This window comes from Ciconia boyciana, chromosome 22, assembly GCF_034638445.1.
Source record: "Ciconia boyciana chromosome 22, ASM3463844v1, whole genome shotgun sequence".
Classification (NCBI taxonomy): Eukaryota; Metazoa; Chordata; class Aves; order Ciconiiformes; family Ciconiidae; genus Ciconia; species Ciconia boyciana.
The window spans coordinates 7,615,838-7,623,534 of record NC_132955.1 but is presented as its reverse complement, the minus strand read 5'-3'; the positions used below and the strand labels follow the sequence as shown (position 1 = coordinate 7,623,534).

General features: G+C 50.7%; 1 pseudogene; it reads right to left on the bottom strand.

The window, feature by feature from the left end:
* Positions 1–3,322: 3,322 nt before the first annotated feature.
* LOC140662666 (olfactory receptor 6X1-like) lies at positions 3,323–4,250 on the bottom strand (annotated as a pseudogene).
* Positions 4,251–7,697: the final 3,447 nt, after the last annotated feature.

Below are 7,697 nucleotides of genomic sequence, written 5' to 3'. Positions count from 1 at the left end.
TGTATCTCCTTAGAATTGTCAGGGTGACAGCATACTTTTTCCACATATTCTACTAATATTTCAGGATTCTGCACTTGTTCAGGGGTGAAGTTCCAAAACACTGGAGGTGCCCACCATCCTAGGCTTTTGCCCATGCTATTCCACACATCCTGCCACTCATAACTATCCAGCCTTGGGGCAGATCTCTGGATGATATTCTTAAATTGTTTACTAATCTTGGACAAAACCAAAACAGTATTCCCAAGAAATACCAACAGATGTATCTTAACTACCCAAGGATGTTCAAGATACTGAAAAGTTATTGTAACGAAGGAGGAAACATTGCAGAAGAAAGTAGCGAAGGTGCCATTTTGTATTTCCTCCATAAAAAAACTCTCAGAGGAAGAAGTATAATTGCTAATTGTATCCGTAAGGTGGTACCTGACATACAGTAATGGTTTCAGTATGGCACTTAGATACCAAAATACACCCAAGGTCACTGTTTTAATAACAAATCTCCCAGGCAAAACATCACCAATTAAAGCAGAGCACAGCAAACTGCAAAATCCAACACCGATCATTAACATGTACAGCAAAAAAATGAGCATGGTGCAGATCAGGTAAACCAATATCGAGAACAGATGAATCAATATCATGCACTGCAAATATTAACAGACCTAAATTCCTTAATATGCTCTGTTTAATCTGTTATTATCTCAAATGCTTTGAGCCCCACGTTGGGAACCAAAAAGGACTGTTGTGGTTAGCTGCGGTCGGCAATTAAGCACCACACAGCCGCTCGCTCACCCTCCCCACCCTGTGGGATGGGAGAGAGAATTGAAAGAGCAAAAGTAAGAAAACTCATGGGTTGAGATAAGAACAGTTTAATAATTGGAACAAAACAAAACAAAACAAAAGTAATAAATTGTAGTGAGAAGGAAAACAAGAGAGAGAGAGAGAGGAACAAAACCCAAGGGAAAAAAAAACAATGTTACAACCGCTCACCAGCCACTGACCGACGCCCAGCCAGTCACCGAGCAGCAATCACTACCTCCCTGGCCAACTCCCCCCAGTTTATATACTGAGCATGATGCCATATGGTATGGAATAGCCATTTGATCAGTTTGGATCAACCATCTTGGCTGTGCATACTCCCAGTTCCTTGTGTGCCAGGCAGAGCATGGGAAGTTGAAGTCCCTGCCCAGTGTAAACGTAACTTAGCAACAACTAAAACATGAGTTATCAATATTATTCTCACACTAAAATCCAAACCACAACACTACACCACATAGTAGGAAGAAAATTAACTCTATCCCAGGTGACACCAGGACACCATTGCTTTGCAGAAGGAATTAGGTGGGAGCACAGGGAGAACTAGAAGGACTGGAGGGTGGGACACACTGCACCGAGACCTCTTTCAGGCACTGCCTCTTGAAGCTGAGGAAGACAACTCTAGTTGCTCCACAGCCAATGGCCTTGCCTTGCTACGTATCTGCTCAGAAATATGCCCTTGGCCCCGGAGCACATCATGTGAACAGGAATCCTGACAACTCTTTTCCTCAGGAGAGGAACTGTGAGCATGTGGGAGGCCCCAGGGAGGTCAGCAGTCCCACAAGCTCTTGGGGAAGAGTGCTCCTCTTGCTTTCGGTGGAGCTGTCCTGGGGAAGGAGGCTCAGCAGATGATGTTCCCAAAGGATGGAAGGAATTGGGAATGGGTAAATAGCCTTGGGGATGGCCTATAGTCCATTCTCCACTTGCATACCTCCTCCATCTCCTGATCTAGGGGCTATGGTCAGTATGCCCGGGCATGGGCAGCAGGGACAGCTTCCCCATGCAGCCCTATCACCCTTCAGCACAGCATCTGGCATGGCCCACCGTTGCCAACATGTGTAGGTCTGAGGTGTTCACAAGTTAGTATTGGTGTCAGATACAGCAGGCCCCACACTGGAGTCCCCTGTCTCTGTGAACCCAACACCCCCTTGGGTGAAGGCAAGCCCAGGACAGTGCCCAAATACGCAACATTTCTCTGTACTGCCTTGTCTTCCCCAAGCAAGGAGCAGCTTTCTCCAGGCCCAGAAACTCCCACAAGGGCCACCACCCACCTCTGGTCCGGAAGGGTGCTGTGTGAGAGGAGATACTCCCAGCTCTGCAGAGACATGGCAGTGACAATGGGATTTGATCCTGCACTCAGCAGCTTTTGTGAGCTGCCCCTGAATGGTACAGGGCATGCACCAGCCCAACCATAGAGCACACGTTGGAGTGCCTCCCCCCAGGCACCAAGCTCCTTCAGCATTCCCAGGGCCCTGGCGCTGAAGTGGCCCTTGTGCTCTGGGCAGCACTGCTGGTCTGCACACACAGGCCAGGGTCTTCGCACATCTGCAGACCCTGGGGCCCTGTGGTGTGGGGGCTTTGCCTTTGCACAGACCCCACACACGACCAGTGCCATAGGACCAGGATGGAGGGCAGGGTCATTCGTCTGTGCTGGGTAAGGATGGCGGGCATGTCTCCCTAGGCTGGATTGTGTGGGAGACAGTGCTGGGTCAAGTGTTCACACAGGAGCGACAAGCATCAGGACCAAGCCCACCTAGGCCCAGTGCAACCAGGGGTCCCAGCTCTGGCTTGGCCCCTGGCCCAGGGTCTCTATGGGAGCTCAGGCCTAGCGCAGGCCTGCCCCAGCTCTGCCATATCTGTGCCTGGCCTGGGCTACTGTTGCCCTCTTGGCCTCCTAGGTGGTCCAGGGCAGTCACTGGCAGCCACGGGCCTCTCTTGAGTCTGGCCTTGGCCTGGGCTCCAGCCCCAGCTCTAGCCCTGGGACTGAGACCTTCTGCACATAATCTGCCTAGGTTACGGCAATAATCAGTAGATGCTTGTGGGGTAGAATTATCTGCTGTCTGAGATGGACCAGCTGTCTCATACTTTGGGGGTGCTCATTTCTCCTGATCATGACAAAATCCTTCTAGACAACAAATTCACATGTTGATGCCATGTTTGTTATTCCCTGCCTGCAGTGTATGTCGATTAAGGAGAACAAGGCCAATGTTTAAAAAGGACATTGTCCACATAAGTATCTAATTTCCTCTGAAATACCGTGCTAGGCCTGATCACAATACACTGTTTGGAAAAGGACATAAATTGCAAGTTTTGCTCACTTTCTTTTCTCCTCCTTGTGTCAAAATGGGTGTAACTGAAGAGAAAGGCTCTTCATCAGAAGGTCTTGAGAGAAGACTAAAACCCATGCTTGCTGTTTAACCTAAAAGTGCAGCTGTATTGCAGTTCCACAAACACAGGGGTTGGGCTCTGTTTTCTGGCCTGTCAGGAACCTTTGCTAGGCTGAAGTAGCCTTTCACTGCCTTGCCGTTCTCCTCAGAGCAGCCTTCAACTCCTTGTTTCTGATGGTATAGCTGAAAGGATTCAGCAAAAGAGTCAGGAGAGCGTTGAGGGTGGACTCCACTCTGTTGAGACTAAAGGATGAGCGAGCCATGAGTTTCAGGTACATGAAGATGACAGCTCTGTAGAGGATGGGGACCATGGTGAGATGGGAGCTACAAGCAGGTAATGCCTTCTGGTGGCTGAAAGACAAGGGAATATATGGAGAATTGCAAATATGATACAGGTGAAGAAAACTACCTTGAAAAGCGGAGCGCCTTGGATGATGGGGATGGGCACCAGAACGCCAAGGGTCTCCAAGAACATTGTACCACCACAGGCCAGGCTCAGGAGAGGCCCAGCATCACAGTAGAAATGGTCACTGTTGTTCTTGGAGCAGAGAGGACACCGTACCAGCAGTACAGACATCTTGGAGCTGATGACCACAAAACTCAGTAGCCATGCTCCTAGGCATAGAAAGAAGCAGAGTATCTTTGTCATGATAGTGATGTAACGCAGCTGTTTGTGTATGGCCATGTAGTAGTCGAAGGACATCACTGAGAAGATTAGAAACTCAGTGATACCCAGGAAGAAGTGGGAAAATGACTGTGCCGGGCAGCAGGAAACACAAACGGTTTTCATGGTGACAAGGGAAGTCCCCAGCTCGTTGGGGACAATGGTGGTGGTGTTCTGGATCTCCAAGAAGGAGAGCTTGCCGAGGAAGAAGTACATCAGGATCCTCGGGGACTGATCACTCCCCGCAGCAAAAATGATGACGCCGTTCCCACCAGAACTACAAGATACATGGAGAAGATAAGGACAAGCAGGACCATGTGCCACCTGCGATGGTCTGGGAAGCCCAGGAGAACGACTGCAGTCCCAAATATCCTGTTCTTCTTTGCCATGGCTCCGAGATTACAGATGGAGATTATGTCAGAGTGAGGTTTCACATTGCAATAAGAGCAGCAGTAACCTTTCAACAAGAAGTCTTTCCCTGGGCTCGGTGGCTCTTCCCACGGCCTCCGGTTATCAGTACCAGTCTCATTCTCCCTCCACCTCCTCTCTCTCTCTTCTTCCATACAGACAGGCATACAAACATCTGTGCATCCTTCTCCAGCCATTCATCCATCTACTCTACTCTATGACCCTCCCTGCAAGGGAGCTACAAATTAGACTACAAAATCCAGGTGGGTTTTTTTGTCTTTTTCTCTTGGGTCAGTTTCTGATAACCAAGTAGGTTATGGTCTGGTCTGAATTTGTCTGGACCAGGCAAATTCAGAGTATTTGATAGAAAATGAATTACTATGTTTTCAAAGGGAATTTTTTGGTTGTTTTTCCTATCAATCTTTCTAGTGAAAGACTGCCTCTGTGTCCCACTGTACTGTATTATCTACAATACTTTTCTGCCTAAAAGGAAGGCCCCAAATAATAAGACTTCCAGGCAAAGAACAGAAATACTCACATACATGGTCATCAGCAGCAAGCCAGTGTTCTTTTCAAACAAAATTAACAGAAAAGAAGTTTCAAAATCCTTTCCTTTCCTTTCCTTTCCTTTCCTTTCCTTTCCTTTCCTTTCCTTTCCTTTCCTTTCCTTTCCTTTCCTTTCCTTTCCTTTCCTTTCCTTTCCTTTCCTTTCCTTTCCTTTCCTTTCCTTTCCTTTCCTTTCCTTTTCCTTCCCTTCCCTTCCCTTCCCTTCCCTTCCCTTCCCTTCCCTTCCCTTCCCTTCCCTTCCCTTCCCTTCCCTTCCCTTCCCTTCCCTTCCCTTCTTTTCCCTTCCCTTCCCTTCCCTTCCCTTCCCTTCCTTCCCTTCCCTTCCCTTTCGTTTCCTTGCCTTCCCTTCCCTTCCCTTCCCTTCCCTTCCCTTCCCTTCCCTTCCCTACCTTTCCTTTCCTTTCCTTTCCTTTCCTTTCCTTTCCTTTCCTTTCCTTTCCTTTCCTTTCCTTTCCTTTCCTTTCCTTTCCTTTCCTTTCCTTTCCTTTCCTTTCCTTTCCTTTCCTTTCCTTTCCTTTCCTTTCCTTTCCTTTCCTTTCCTTTCCTTTCCTTTCCTTTCCTTTCCTTCCCTTCCCTTCCCTTCCCTTCCCTTCCCTTCCCTTCCCTTCCCTTCCCTTCCCTTCCCTTCCCTTCCCTTCCTTTCCCATTTCGCCTCTGCATGTTTCCCATCCACTGTGTGATCCTTCTCCACTGCCGTTGCAACCCCTCCTTCTCCATCCCACCTCCCCTCCTCCAGAAAGAAACTTGCCCCAATTGGATGCTCCTAGTCCGTCCACCATCCTTGCACATCCTGGTGAATACCACTCTGTTTCCCACTTTCTTACTCCTTCCCTCACCAGCCTCCGCCAGTCCCTTCCTCCTCACCAGCCTCCGCCAGTCCCACCAAGGCTGCCGGGTAAACCTGGACCGTGTCATGCTGCCCACTCCACAAGGTGCCCAGGGAGCTCCCAGGAAGTGGCAGCTGAAGCTTGCCAGCTCCTGTGTTCTCCTCCCTCTGCCAGCTCAAAGCCACCTCCAAACCTCAGCCCAAAGGGTGGAGCAAAACACTCTGAGGGCTGCCTGGGTTCTCACACCTCTGCCCCAGGGACCTTTTCTACTCACACTGCCTAGTGGTTAAAGCACTTGCTCGGCCAAACTAAGGGAATCAAGCTGCCACCTGTGCTGGGCCCCAGGCTCCCCAGGGCCAGGACCAGGTTTTCCAGTGCTGGGAGCTTCCAGCTGCTGCAGCCAGGCCACAGCTCGACCTTTCAAACTCCTCTCGGTCACAAGGGCCCTGAACATCCTCGCAGGCACTCATACCCACTTGTAAAACTGCTGCCTCTTGTAAAAGCCCAGGCCAGGCTGCCCAAGGGGAGCCGCGCACCTACGGCAGGCAGGTAGGAACCTGCTGACGGTTCCCAGAACTGGAACTGCAGTGCTCAGGCAGAAGGAGACACAGGAGGCGGCCAGGGACACAACCCTCACAGCCATCTCCAGCAGGGAAAAAGGCTCCCTGGTCGACTTCTCTGGCCACCCGGCGCACAGCCAGGGGCAGGGTAGCATCTGTGTCAGAGCACCATGCTGAGCAGTGCTGCTTTTCCCAGCCCATGACGCCATTCCCATGACGCCAATCCCAATCTCTACCTCGCCCTCTCCATCCAGCACTTCTTGGGACATGCAGCTCTACTTCCTTCTTCCCCGGGCTTTCTGCCCACATGGTACGTCTCTCTTTCTTCCCTGGGAGAAGGCCACTGGGCTGAGGCCACCACCCATGACACCGGTTGTATTTTGTATGGAGGAGCGGAAGGCAGCACGCTGGGAAGGGTAGAAAGATTGTCAACGGGGTCCCACAGGGAACACCTGTCTGTACCGCCTAATCCATCAGCCATGCATTTTAGCGGCGATCCCCTAACGGGATAGCTCCTCCTCTTCTTGACTTCTCCGTGCCTTTTCATACCATAACTACCCAGGTGCTGTCCCCACAAAGTGGAGGGGCTGCCATGGAAAACTCGGAGCAAATGCCAGCCATTTCGACCAGAGTCCTGTCTCTGTAGAGCAGCTGGCAAGCCTCTTCACGGATCTCTTCCCCTGCGAGCAGTCCTTTGTACTGGGATGGACTTTGCTCACCAGTTGGTCCCACTGACTGTACCATGAGGTGCCCACAGAGCCCTACCACCGACAACCAAGTCCCAAGGAAGCACGAGCTGGCTTGCACCACCTCGCACCTCCAGAGCAGCCATGCATTCACCACAGAAGCCATGTACTCTGTGATCAAGGCAATCACACATACTGCCTGCAAATTACGTTTTCATCAGAGTAATTCCACATATGGCTCTTACACATGGGCATTGCGTCAAGAAAAGCCAAGGGGTCCCTGTGGATGAAGAACAACTCATGAAAGACACCCATCAAAAGAGCTCGATACCATGCCTTGCCTTGCCTTGCCTTGCTTTGCCATGCCTTGCTTTCCCTTCCTTTGCTTTGCCTACCCTTGCCTTGCCTTGCCTTGCCTTCCCTTCACTTCCCTTGCCTCGCCTCGCCTTGCCTACCCTTGCCTTGCCTTGCCTACCCTTGCCTTGCCTTGCCTACCCTTGCCTTGCCTTGCCTTGCTTTCCCTTGCCTTCCCTTGCCTTCCTTTCCCGTTTCTCCTCTGCATGTTTCCCATCCAGTGTGTGATCCTTCTCCACTGTCGTTGCAACCCCTCCTTCTCCGTCCCACCTCCCCTCCTCCAGAAAGAAACTTGCCCCAGTTGGATGCTCCCAGTCCTTCCAGCATCCTTGCACATCCTGGTGAATACCACTCTGTTTCCCACTTTCTTACTCCTTCCCTCACCTTGTGTTTCTTCGGGCTCTAGATCAGTGGCTTGAGGAGAGGCAGCACCA